Source organism: Triturus cristatus, chromosome 5_1 (genome assembly GCF_964204655.1).
Source record: "Triturus cristatus chromosome 5_1, aTriCri1.1, whole genome shotgun sequence".
Classification (NCBI taxonomy): Eukaryota; Metazoa; Chordata; class Amphibia; order Caudata; family Salamandridae; genus Triturus; species Triturus cristatus.
In genome coordinates this window covers 341,999,115-342,012,756 of record NC_140587.1, presented here as the reverse complement: position 1 = coordinate 342,012,756, position 13,642 = coordinate 341,999,115, and positions in this window count along the sequence as shown.

Genomic DNA, 13,642 nt, shown 5'->3' with positions numbered 1-13,642 from the left:
TATATTCACTGAAAAAACCATAGGTTTCACACACGTTATAGTTAGCTGGACATTTCATTCGTGAAAAACCGTTGAAATTCCCCCGTTATAGTTAGTGCAGGCAACTATAACTCACGCGACCGCAAACCTCTGCTGATGACGTCAGAGATTACATCACTGTATTTAGACACTTATTTACCCATGTCTTCTTCCATTCATTTTTAGCTATACATATATTACAAATATTGTTTTTTCAGAAAGACACATATGTCATCAGTGATGTAATATCTGACGTCATCAGCAGAGGATTGCGGTCGCGTGAGTTATAGTTACCTGCACTAACTATAACGGGGGAATTTCAATGGTTTTTCACGAGTGAAATGTCCAGCTAACTATAACATGTGTGAAACCTCAGGTTTTTTAAGTGAATTTGCAAGGTTTTTTAAATGCTAATTCCTAACTATAACGTGTGTGAAACCTATGGTTTTTTCAGTGAATTTGTACGTTTTTTTAAATGCTAAGTTATGTATTTTTAAAATATTTTTTAAGGTTTTTCACCGTGCGCGTACCGTACACGCACGGTGCGCTTCACGCACCGTGCGCGCGCTGTTGGCGCGCAGTGCGCTTCGCGCACCGCACGCCCACGTTACGCAGTTCGCGGAATTTTTCCGTTTCTACCGTACGCGCACGCTACGCGCACTCCACGATTTTTCAAAACAAAATTAAAAGAAATGTTGGCCCTTGGGGGTCCTTCTGGGACCCCCTTACAAAGGCTAGGGGGTCAGGAATTGTCCACCCAGCCCCCTTTTCACGTTCTCCACCTTTGTTTTTCACCCCCTCAGACTGCGAGAGACAAAATGGCGGCCTACACTTCCTGGTTTTGACCGATTCGAATGTTTACTAAGATCTAACAACCAATCAGAATCGCGCTCGCGCACGGCAGCGTGCTCGTATGGTAAGTTTTACCGTACGCGCACGTGCGCGCTTATAGATATATATATGTTTTTAAATGCTATTTTCTCCGGAAATACTGAACAGATTTACACCAGACCTACAAAAGGCACATCCCTGACCTGAGGACTGCCTCTGTGCCAAATTTCAAGTAATTCTGTTCAGCCGTTCGGGCTGTAGCTTGGACTAAAGGTCCTATGGAAAAATGCATGGGGAAAACGTGTTTTGGGACCCCCCTTTTTTCTCAGCCCCCACTTGACGAATCCCCCCGAGACTTTCAGGGTAGGAGCAGAGCGGAGCGCCCCACCTATTTTGAAAATTTCACGAGGATTCGTCAACCGGCGCCAAAGTTATTCTAAATAGAATGTTGCGGATTTCCTTTGCAAACACGGTCCTAACTATAACTATCTACTGGCGACCGCCAGTAGATAATATATATATATATATATATATATATATATCAGTACACATGGGGAGTCCAACAATTGAGCCGCACTCAGGTTACAGGTCCGCTTATCCCCAAAGCCTTTATTGGTACAGACAGCTCAGCTCGCCGTTACATCCAAGCAAATGACTGTAGCCCGACGCGTTTCGAGAACATCTCTTCCTCAGGGGCAGCCAACAGTCAATGAAAGCATAATGGACTCCACCTCCCTATTTACCAGCAATCATGCGCCGTGATTCGGCGGCTCTGTATGAGTCAGCATGTCAGGATTCTGGGATACGTAGTCCGTTTATCAAACCTGGATGAATGCTTTCATAAATTCCATGCTGCATAAAAAGCCCTTGGTAGGCTCCGGCAAGCGTTGCTGTCTTCAATCCATGGCCTGTACCTCACATATTGAGCCCCGTGTATCGGGAACTACGTGACCCCCTGATGATTCTGGGGTGGTGCAGGCTCGGCGGCAGGACGTCCGCCAATACATCAGTACACATGGGGAGTCCAACAATTGAGCCGCACTCAGGTTACAGGTCCGCTTATCCCCAAAGCCTTTATTGGTACAGACAGCTCAGCTCGCCGTTACATCCAAGCAAATGACTTTAGCCCGACGCGTTTCGAGAACATCTCTTCCTCAGGGGCAGCCAACAGTCAATGAAAGCATAATGGACTCCACCTCCCTATTTACCAGCAATCATGCGCCGTGATTCGGCGGCTCTGTATGAGTCAGTATGTCAGGATTCTGGGATACGTAGTCCGTTTATCAAACCTGGATGGATGCTTTCATAAATTCCATGCTGCATAAAAAGCCCTTGGTAGGCTCCGGCAAGCATTGCTGTCTTCAATCCATGGCCTGTACCTCACATATTGAGCCCCGTGTATCGGGAACTACGTGACCCCCTGATGATTCTGGGGTGGTGCAGGCTCGGCGGCAGGATGTCCGCCAATACATCAGTACACATGGGGAGTCCAACAATTGAGCCGCACTCAGGTTACAGGTCCGCTTATCCCCAAAGCCTTTATTGGTACAGACAGCTCAGCTCGCCGTTACATCCAAGCAAATGACTGTAGCCCGACGCGTTTCGAGAACATCTCTTCCTCAGGGGCAGCCAACAGTCAATGAAAGCATAAAGGACTCCACCTCCCTATTTGCCAGCAATCATGCGCCGTGATTCGGTGGCTCTGTATGAGTCAGCATGTCAGGATTCTGGGATACGTAGTCCGTTTATCAAACCTGAGTGCGGCTCAATTGTTGGACTCCCCATGTGTACTGATGTATTGGCGGACGTCCTGCCGCCGAGCCTGCACCACCCCAGAATCATCAGGGGGTCACGTAGTTCCCGATACACGGGGCTCAATATGTGAGGTACAGGCCATGGATTGAAGACAGCAACGCTTGCCAGAGCCTACCAAGGGCTTTTTATGCAGCATGGAATTTATGAAAGCATCCATCCAGGTTTGATAAACGGACTACGTATCCCAGAATCCTGACATGCTGACTCATACAGAGCCGCCGAATCACGGCGCATGATTGCTGGTAAATAGGGAGGTGGAGTCCATTATGCTTTCATTGACTGTTGGCTGCCCCTGAGGAAGAGATGTTCTCGAAACGCGTCGGGCTACAGTCATTTGCTTGGATGTAACGGCGAGCTGAGCTGTCTGTACCAATAAAGGCTTTGGGGATAAGCCGACCTGTAACCTGAGTGCGGCTCAATTGTTGGACTCCCCATGTGTACTGATGTATTGGTGGACGTCCTGCCGCCGAGCCTGCACCACCCCAGAATCATCAGGGGGTCACGTAGTTCCCGATACACAGGGCTCAATATGTGAGGTACAGGCCATGGATTGAAGACAGCAACGCTTGCCGGAGCCTACCAAGGGCTTTTTATGCAGCATGGAATTTATGAAAGCATCCATCCAGGTTTGATAAACGGACTACGTATCCCAGAATCCTGACATGCTGACTCATACAGAGCCGCCGAATCACGGCGCATGATTGCTGGTAAATAGGGAGGTGGAGTCCATTATGCTTTCATTGACTGTTGGCTGCCCCTGAGGAAGAGATGTTCTCGAAACGCGTCGGGCTACAGTCATTTGCTTGGATGTAACGGTGAGCTGAGCTGTCTGTACCAATAAAGGCTTTGGGGATAAGCGGACCTGTAACCTGAGTGCGGCTCAATTGTTGGACTCCCCATGTGTACTGATGTATTGGCGGACGTCCTGCCGCCGAGCCTGCACCACCCCAGAATCATCAGGGGGTCACCTAGTTCCCGATACACGGGGCTCAATATGTGAGGTACAGGCCATGGATTGAAGACAGCAATGCTTGCCGGAGCCTACCAAGGGCTTTTTATGCAGCATGGAATTTATGAAAGCATCCATCCAGGTTTGATAAACGGACTACGTATCCCAGAATCCTGACATTCTGACTCATACAGAGCCGCCGAATCACGGCGCATGATTGCTGGTAAATAGGGAGGTGGAGTCCATTATGCTTTCATTGACTGTTGGCTGCCCCTGAGGAAGAGATGTTCTCGAAACGCGTTGGGCTACAGTCATTTGCTTGGATGTAACGGCGAGCTGAGCTGTCTGTACCAATAAAGGCTTTGGGGATAAGCGGACCTGTAACCTGAGTGCGGCTCAATTGTTGGACTCCCATTGTGTACTGATATATATATATATATATATATACATATATTACCTACTGGCGGTCGCCAGTAGGTAGTTATAGTTAGGACCACGTTTCCATAGGAAAACCTCAACATTCTATTTTGAATAACTTTGGCGCCGGTCGACGAATCCTCGCGAATTTCTCAAAATAGGTGGGGCGCTACGCTCCGCTCCTACCCTGAAAGTCTCGGGGGGATTCGTCAAGCGGGGGCTGAGATAAAAGGGGGGTCCCAAAACGCGTTTTTCCCATGCATTTTTCCATAGGACCTTTAGAACGAGCTACAGCCCGAACGGCTGAACAGAATTACTAGAAATTTGGCAGAGAGGTAGTCCCTAGGTCAAGGAAGTGCCTTTTGTAGGTTTGGTGTAAATCTGTTCAGTAGATTCTGAGAAAATAGCCTTTAAATCAATATATATATCTGAGCCCGCTTACGGTACGCTTACCGTACGCTTACGGTAAGCGTACGGTGGCGTGCGCGAGCGCGATTCTGATTGGCTCTTAGATCTTAGTAAACATTCGAATCGGCAGAAACCAGGAAGCGGCGTCCGCCATTTTGTCTACCGCACTGAGTGTTATGTATCAAACATGATGGCCAAAAACATGTTACGGGGATGTTTTGACAACTCCCTCTCACATAGTCATGTTGAGGGAGTCCCCAAACATCCCCCAAGAGCAAAAACGGCATTATTTTTTTTTCGGCAATTTCGCGGGGTACGCTTACCGTACGCTTACCGTAAGCGTACGGTAAAAAAATAAAAATAAAAAAAACACTATCCACACTTTCTCCATCCCTTGTGCAAATGGTGGCCGAAGGCCACCATTTGTGCATGGCTTATCAGAGCACAGAAATTTCCCAAAAAATTTCAACAGATTACCTATCACAAGGAAGCGCATAATATGTCCTCCATGTGCGCACGGTGCGCGAAGCGCATCGTGCGTACATGGCCCATCTAGCGTAACGTGGGCACGGCACTAACTGCGTAAAGTGGGTGCGCGGTGCGCGAAGCGCACCGCGTGCTCACTGTGCGCGCACGGTGCGCGAAGCGCACCGTGCGCGCACGGAACGAACTGCGTTAAGTGGGCGCGCACGCCACGAATGGCGTAAAGTCACTTAGCATTTAAAAAACCGTACAAATTCACTGAAAAAACCATAGGTTTCACACACGTTATAGTTAGGAATTAGCATTTAAAAAACCTTGCAAATTCACTGAAAAAACCATAGGTTTCACACATGTTATAGTTAGCGGAAATTTTACTGATAAAAAACCAATGAAATTGCCCCGTTATAGTTAGTGCTGGCAACTATAACTCACGCGACCGCAATCTTCTGCTGATGACATATGTGTCTTTATGAAAAAAAAATATTTGTAATATATGTATAGCTAAAAATGTATGGAAGAAGACATGGGCAAATAAGTGTCTAAATACAGTATTAGCATCAGCAGAGGATTGCGGTCGCGTGAGTTATAGTTGCCAGCACTAACTATAACGGGGCAATTTCATTGGTTTTTTATCAGTAAAATTTCCGCTAACTATAACATGTGTGAAACCTATGGTTTTTTCAGTGAATATATAGATATATATATATATATATTATCTACTGGCGGTCGTCAGTAGATAGTTATAGTTAGGACCCAGTTTCCATAGGAAATCTCAAAATTCTATTTTGAATAACTTTGGCGCCGATTGACGAATCCTCGCGAAATTTTCAAAACTAATGGGGCGCTCCGCTCTGCTCCTACCCTGAAAGTCTCGGGGTGATTAGTCACGCGGGGGCCGAGAAAAAGGGGGGGTCCCAAAACGCGTTTTCCCCATGGATTTTTCCATAGGGACTTTAGTCGCAGCTACAGCCCGAACGGCTGAACAGAATTACGTGAAATTTGGCAGAGAGGTAGCCATAAGGTCCACGAAGTGCCTTTTGCATGTTTGGTGTAAATCTGCTCAGTATTTCCAGAGAAATTAGCATTTAAATCAATATATATATCTGTATGCGCGCAGCGGGCGCGCTGGGTGCGCGCACCTTGCCGTGCGCGAGCGCAATTCTGATTGGTTGTTAGATCTTAGTAAACATTCGAATCGGTCGAAACCAGGAAGTGTCGGCCGCCATTTTATCTCTCGCACTCTGAGGGGTGAAAAACAAATGTGGAGAACGTGAAAAGGGGGCAGGGTGGACAGTTCCTGACCCCCTAGCCGTGGTCAGGGGGTCCCAGATGGACCCCGAAGTGTAAACATTTTTTTTTTTTTTTTTTTCGAAAAATCGCCTAGTGCGCGCACCCTGCGCGCACCACCCAAACGGAAAAAATTCTGTGAAGTTCGCGCAGCGTGCGCGCACTCCGCAATTTTTCGAAAACAAAAAAATGAATTTGACCCTTGGGGGCGAAGCGCTCCGTGCCCACCGCACAGCACGAAGTGCGTAAAGTGTGCGTAAAGTGTGCGAGAAGTGCGCCGTGAAAAAGTTTTGTTTAAAAAAATATGTTAAAAAATACATAACTTAGCATTTAAAAAACCGTACAAATTCACTGAAAAAACCATAGGTTTCACACACGTTATAGTTAGGAATTAGCATTTAAAAAACCTTGCAAATTCACTTAAAAAACCATAGGTTTCACACATGTTATAGTTAGCTGGGCATTTCCCTCGTAAAAAACCAATGAAATTCCCCCGTTATAGTTAGTGCAGGCAACTATAACTCACGCGACCGCAATCCGCTGCTGATGACGTCAGATATTACATCACTGATGACATATGTGTCTTTCTGAAAAAAAAAAAATGTAATATATGTATAGCTAAAGATGAATGGAAGAAGACATGGGTAAATAAGTGTCTAAATACAGTGATGTAATATCTGATGTCATCAGCAGCGGATTGCGGTCGCGTGAGTTATAGTTGCCTGCACTAACTATAACGGGGGAATTTCATTGTTTTTTTACGAGGGAAATGCCCAGCTAACTATAACATGTGTGAAACCTATGGTTTTTTAAGTGAATATATATATATATATATATATATATCAACCCAAATCGGCTCCGTTCGGAGGACCCCTGGCGCGTCTCGTTCCGGTGCTGTGCTAAGGCAGAGCCATGCCGTTTAATATTGTCCCCAGAGATTCACTTCGCAGTGAAACAAGTAGCACGCACTCACAGTCAGTTGAGTTTCCCAATTACTTTATTTTCATTTAGTAGTTCTCCAGTCTCCAAATTAACCAACGCGTTTCGCCATCCACCGATGGCTTGGTCACGGTTAGCTAACCGTGACCAAGCCATCGGTGGATGGCGAAACGCGTTGGTTAATTTGGAGACTGGAGAACTACTAAATGAAAATAAAGTAATTGGGAAACTCAACTGACTGTGAGTGCGTGCTACTTGTTTCACTGCGAAGTGAATCTCTGGGGACAATATATATATATATATATATATATATATATATATATATATATATATATATATATATTCACAGAAAAAACCATAGGTTTCAGGCACGTTATAGTTAGGAATTAGCATTTAAAAAACCTCAGAAATTCACTGAAAAAACCATAGGTTTCAGGGGTGTTATAGTTAGCTGGACTTTTCACTTGTACAAAACCATTGAAATTCCCCCGTTATAGTTAGTTCAGCTAACTATAACTCGCGCGCCCGCAATGCACTGCTGATGACGTCACATATTACATCACTCATGACATGGTCAGTGACATCACTCATGACATCACTGATGACATCTCAAATGACATCACTGATGACATCACTGATGACATCATCCAGTGAATGTGTTTTTCTGAAAATTAAATATGTTTTATATATGTATATCTCAAGGTCGATGGAAGAATAAATGGGTATATAAGTGTCTAAATGGATGATTTGTTTTTGAAAAATTGATTGTGTAACTGACTGATTAAGTGTATCATAGTGAATACATGGCTTAGTGAGTAATGTTTAAATATGTAAATATCTGTATCAGTCTCTCACTTTGTGTATAAGTGGCTGCATGGGTTGGTGGGTAGCTACATGGGTGTCTATATAGGTTATTAGTTGGTTTTTTGAGTATCAGTCTGAGTGTCTGCATGGTTCGGTGGGGGGTATTATGTAGTGCATAGGTGCATGAATGAGTGACTCACTGTTTGTATGTGTTGAACACAGCATGTGTGCAGGACTGTATGGGTGGATGAGTGTGTGTATGGGTGTGTTAGTGAGTGAATGACTGTCTCAATAATGTCTTTATGAGTAACTACATATGTTTTAAACTAGTATATGTGACTATTGGTGTATATATGTGAGTATATGTGAGAGTGAGAGATTGAAAGAGTTCCTGTATGAATAAGTATGTGTTTCTATAAGTGATTGTTTAAAAGACTAAGTATGTGTAAGTTTCCGTAGAAGTAAGTATGGTGGTGTGTGTATAACTGTATATGCAAGTAAATGTATGTTTGATTCTTTATTAGCATGAGTGACTATGTGTGTGAGTAACTCTATGGATGAGTGGCATTGTGTAACAGGATGTATAGGTGTATGAGTACATATGATGAGTGAGTACATGTATGAGTGACTGTATAGGACTGTTGGTGAATGAGTGGATGTGTATGTGGATCTTAGAATTACTGAAGAGGTTGTTGTAACTGGTATTGGTATGTCCATTGTTTTGAAAATTTTAGTCTCTATTTTTGAATGTGTGTATCAAAGGTTATATTAGGGTGAGAGGAGGTCTGCCACTCTATCACAAGGATGATGTCATCAGTGATGTCATCAGTGATGTCATTTGAGATGTCATCAGTGATGTCATGAGTGATGTCACTGACCATGTCATGAGTGATGTAATATGTGACGTCATCAGCAGTGCATTGCGGGCGCGCGAGTTATAGTTAGCTGAACTAACTATAACGGGGGAATTTCAATGGTTTTGTACAAGTGAAAAGTCCAGCTAACTATAACACCCCTGAAACCTATGGTTTTTTCAGTGAATTTCTGAGGTTTTTTAAATGCTAATTCCTAACTATAACGTGCCTGAAACCTATGGTTTTTTTCTGTGAATATATATATATATATATATTATCTACTGGCAGTCGCCAGTAGATAGTTATAGTTAGGACCCTGTTTCCATAGGAAATCCGCAACATTCTATTTGGAATAACTTTGGCGCCGGTCGACGAATCCTCGCAAAATTTTCAAAACTAATGGGGTGCTACGCTCCGCTCCTACCCTGAAAGTCTCGGGGGGATTCGTCAAGCGGGGGCTGAGAAAAAAGAGGGGTCCCAAAACGCGTTTTCCCCATGCATTTTTCCATAGGACCTTTAGACACAGCTACAGCCCGAAAGGCTGAACAGAGTTACTTGAAATTTGGCAGAGAGGTAGTCTACAGGTCAAGGAAGTGCCTTTTGTAGGTCTTGTGTAAATCTGTTCAGTAGTTCCTGAGAAAATAGCTTTAAATCAATATATATATCTGTGGCAGCTTACCGTGCGCTTTCGGTAAGCTTACCGTACGCGTACGGTGCCGTGCGCGAGCGCGATTCTGATTGGCTGTTAGATCTTAGTAAACATTCGTATCGGTCGAAACCAGGAAGTGTCGGCCGCCATTTTCTCTCTCGCACTCTAAGGGGGGGAGGAAAAACAAAGTTGGATAACACGAAAAGGGGCAGGCTAGACAGGTCCTAACCACCTAGCCTTGGTTAGGGTGTCCCAAAAGGACCCCCAAGGCCAAAAATGTAATTTTTTTTTTTTCGAAAAAACGCCGAATGCGCTTACCGTACGCGTACGGTCAAAAATAAATAAACAAAAAAAACTATCCACCTTTCCCCCCCCCCCCCGTGTGCAAAAGGTGCCCGCAGGGCACCTTTTGTGCCTGGCATATCGAACAATAGAACAATTAATAGTTAACCTTTCACAACGAAGCGCATAATATGTCCTCCGTGTGCGGACGGTGCGCGAAGCGCATCGTGCGTACATGGCCCATCCAGCGTAACATGGGCACGCGGTGCGCGTAGCGCACCGCATGCCCACCGTGCGCGCACGGCACTAACTGCGTAAAGGGGGCGCGCGATGCGCACCGCGTGCTCACTGTGCGCGCACGGTGCGCGAAGCGCACCGTGCGCGCACGGAACGAACTGCGTGAAGTGGGCGCGCACGGCACGAACGGCGTAAAGTAACTTAGCATTTAAAAAAACGTACAAATTCACTGAAAAAACCATAGGTTTCACACACGTTATAGTTAGGAATTAGCATTTAAAAAACCTTGCAAATTCACTGAAAAAACCATAGGTTTCACACAAGTTATAGTTAGCTGGACATTTCACTCGTAAAAAACCATTGAAATTCCCCCGTTATAGTTAGTGCAGGCAACTATAACTCACGCGACCGCAATCCTCTGCTGATGACATATGTGTCTTTATGAAAAAAAAATATTTGCAATATATGTATAGCTAAAATTTTATGGAAAAAGACATGGGCAAATAAGTGTCTAAATACAGTATTAGCATCAGCAGAGGATTGCGGTCGCGTGAGTTATAGTTGCCTGCACTAACTATAACGGGGGAATTTCAATGGTTTTTTACGAGTGAAATGTCCAGCTAACTATAACTTGTGTGAAACCTATGGTTTTTTCAGTGAATATATATATATATTCAACACAAAAACATCTGAGAACAATACTGATCAATATTTTCAATGATCCACAGATGATTAGTCTTCTCTTTCGTTTATTTCATGATGTTTTTATTCTTGTTTCTTTTTTTAGAAGCCAACAGTTCACAGAGGAGAATCACAGAAATTGCCAACATGTGTTTCGCGCCAGCTGCGCTTCTTCAGGGCTGTCATATAAACAAAATTGATACACTTAGAATTAACTAGTCCATCTTGATCTTACATCCTTATTTATACAATTCTAAATCATAATAATGAAACGGGGTATTTTAACCTTCAGTGACATTTTCTTAAATAAAGAACAAAGAAATATACACAATATATACACAGGTAAGTACAAGAACAAAAGGGAAAATAGGAACAGCGGGTCTGTCACAATTTTATTTAGTCTTTTAATCTTAGTTTACTAGCTTATACATCTGAAATCCACACCACTTTTGTAGTGAAATGTAACACAGGAGCAGAGTTTACCTCATCTTCCATTATTGGTATCTCTTCTAAATCGTTAAGAGGAAATCTTCACACTTGATAAAGATACCCTATATTATGGTTCCATTACCTAAAGATAGAGTTGATCCATCATTAATTAATTTGCATATTAAAATCCTAGTTATTTGACTTAGTAGTCTACACTAACATAAAGATTTGTCCAAAAAAAGATAATCTCACCTTATTTATGACTATATTCCGCAAATCTTGTAATAAAATTTAATCTGTTAGGAAGTTCTGCTAACGATCCATGATAAGATCTATAAGTAAAGTTATTGACAATCTAATTAGTATCACTGTCGTCATTAAATAGTATTCAAAAAGGGGAATTGCATTCATAAGTTGTCACAAAATAATTGCTTAATGAAGTTTCATTATGTATCCTAAAGCATTTCTTATAACATGGAATAGAAAAAATGTAATGCGTAGTAGCGTCGATATGAACTGGACTCTTAATACAGACTTCACTCTATGTTCTGAAATTAATGAAGATATAATATATGAAGTCTTCCTCGTTCTAAATTCACTCCAAAGTTAAAATTTATTATCATGCAAGAAAAAGGAGTTTGAAATCTGAATCCGCTAATGTTATTCAAATTCTAACATTCTAGAGCGACTACTGCAGGAAAAATAAATTGTAAAGTAGCGTTAGTATAGACTGCTCACTAAACCATTATAAACACATTTCAATGTTAAAGCTTGTTAACCATGAGTGAAAAGGGAGTTAGAATCTTGTAACCGCTAGTATTGTTAAACCGGCTATGACGCATATCGGGCTTTAAATGTGCCAGAGATCTCCTTACCGCTAGATAGAAGAGCCACTCGGGTTCAGACCATCCGTCGGTTTTCACAGGTAAGGCACTGTTGGAGCCTTAGCCGTTATATACACTCTCCTCCCTCAATTGAAAATTTAAAAAACGGCGGGAGAATGTCAACGTTCACTATTAACTCTGAATCTATTCTTAGCCTAGTAATCATTAATCTATATAGATGGTTCAAATACACCATTAATAATATCTTATAGTGCCCACCCCGGGACACTGCCATTTGCTATGACAGGGCGGGAGCCTGGTGGCTCCTACCCTGTCATAGCAAACTCTGGTTTGGATTTTGGAAGAGAGCGCAGCAAACCTGCTCTCTCTTCTAAAATTCAAACCACATTGCTTTTCCACACGGGGAGCTGCATGTCAGCAGCTCCCCGTGTGTAAAGCAATGCCAGCTCTGCAGGAGGCGGGGACCCGGCTGGGACCGTGTGGGCATTGGGGCTCCCCCCATGGTCCCCAATGAAGTGGCCAGGCCCCAGTGGATGGGGTCCCCGGGGCCAGAAGTGGCCCAGGAGCGGGGCCATGCAACCCCCCTCCCCCTTAATTAAGAAAAGAAAAAAGAAAAAAGAAAAAAAGCAAAGACCGGCCCCGGGAGATGGGGTCCCTGGGACTATAAATGGCCAGAGGAGGGGGCTCCAGGCAGCCCCCTCAAAATATAAAAACAAAATAAAAAACACTGGCCATGCCCTGGGGGATGGGGTCCCCAGGGACAATAAAATAGTAACAGAAGGGGGGCCACACAGCTCCCCTTCTTACATTTTTTTTTTAAAAAGACCAGCATCGCGCCGGAGGCTCCGCCCCCTCCCTGCAGCACTCTGCAAACGCGTCCCCTGGCATGTTGTAAGATGGGGAACTAATTCCCCTTGAATACTGGGGGTCCCTGGGGGTCACCTAGCCTACCAGGAACCTCCAGTATGCACCAGGGAGCTGCGTTACAGACAGGTGTTCAGAGGCCACGCCCCATTTTACACCTCTCTGCAACACAGCTTTGTGGCGCTTACTTGGAGGTACCTGGTGGGCTAGTTGGCCCCCAGGGACCATCATTATTCAAGGGGAATTAATTCCCCAATTTACAAGGGGGCTCCAGGGGGCGCGTTTGCACACTGGTGAAGGGAGGGGGCGGGCCTGAGGTGACATGTGTGCAAACATGCCCTGTGCACGTTTTAAGTTGGGGAATTAATTCCCTTTCAATCCTGAGGGCCCCTGGGGGCCAACTAGCCCACCAGATGCATCCAGTAAGTGCCACTGCGCTGCGTTGCAGAGAGGTGGTCCAGGCCACGCCCCTTTTCACACCTCTCTGCAACGGAGCTCTGTGGCGCTTACTGGAGGTAACTGGTAGGCTAGTTGGCCCCCAGGGGCCCTCAGGATTGAAGGGGACTTTATCCCCCAACTTAAAAAGCGCCCCGGGCGTGTTTGAATACGTCACCTCTGGCCCGCCCCCTCCCTTCACCACTGTGCAAACGCGCCTCCTGGCGCGTTGTAAGTTGGGGAATTAATTCCCCTTGAATACTGAGGGTCCCTGGGGGCCAACTAGCCCACCAGGTACCTCCAGTGTGCGCCAGGGAGCTGTGTTGCAGAGAGGTGTTCAGAGGCCACACCCCTTTTTACACCTCTTTGCAACGCAGCTCTGTGGCGCTTACTGGAGGTACCTCCTGGGATAGTT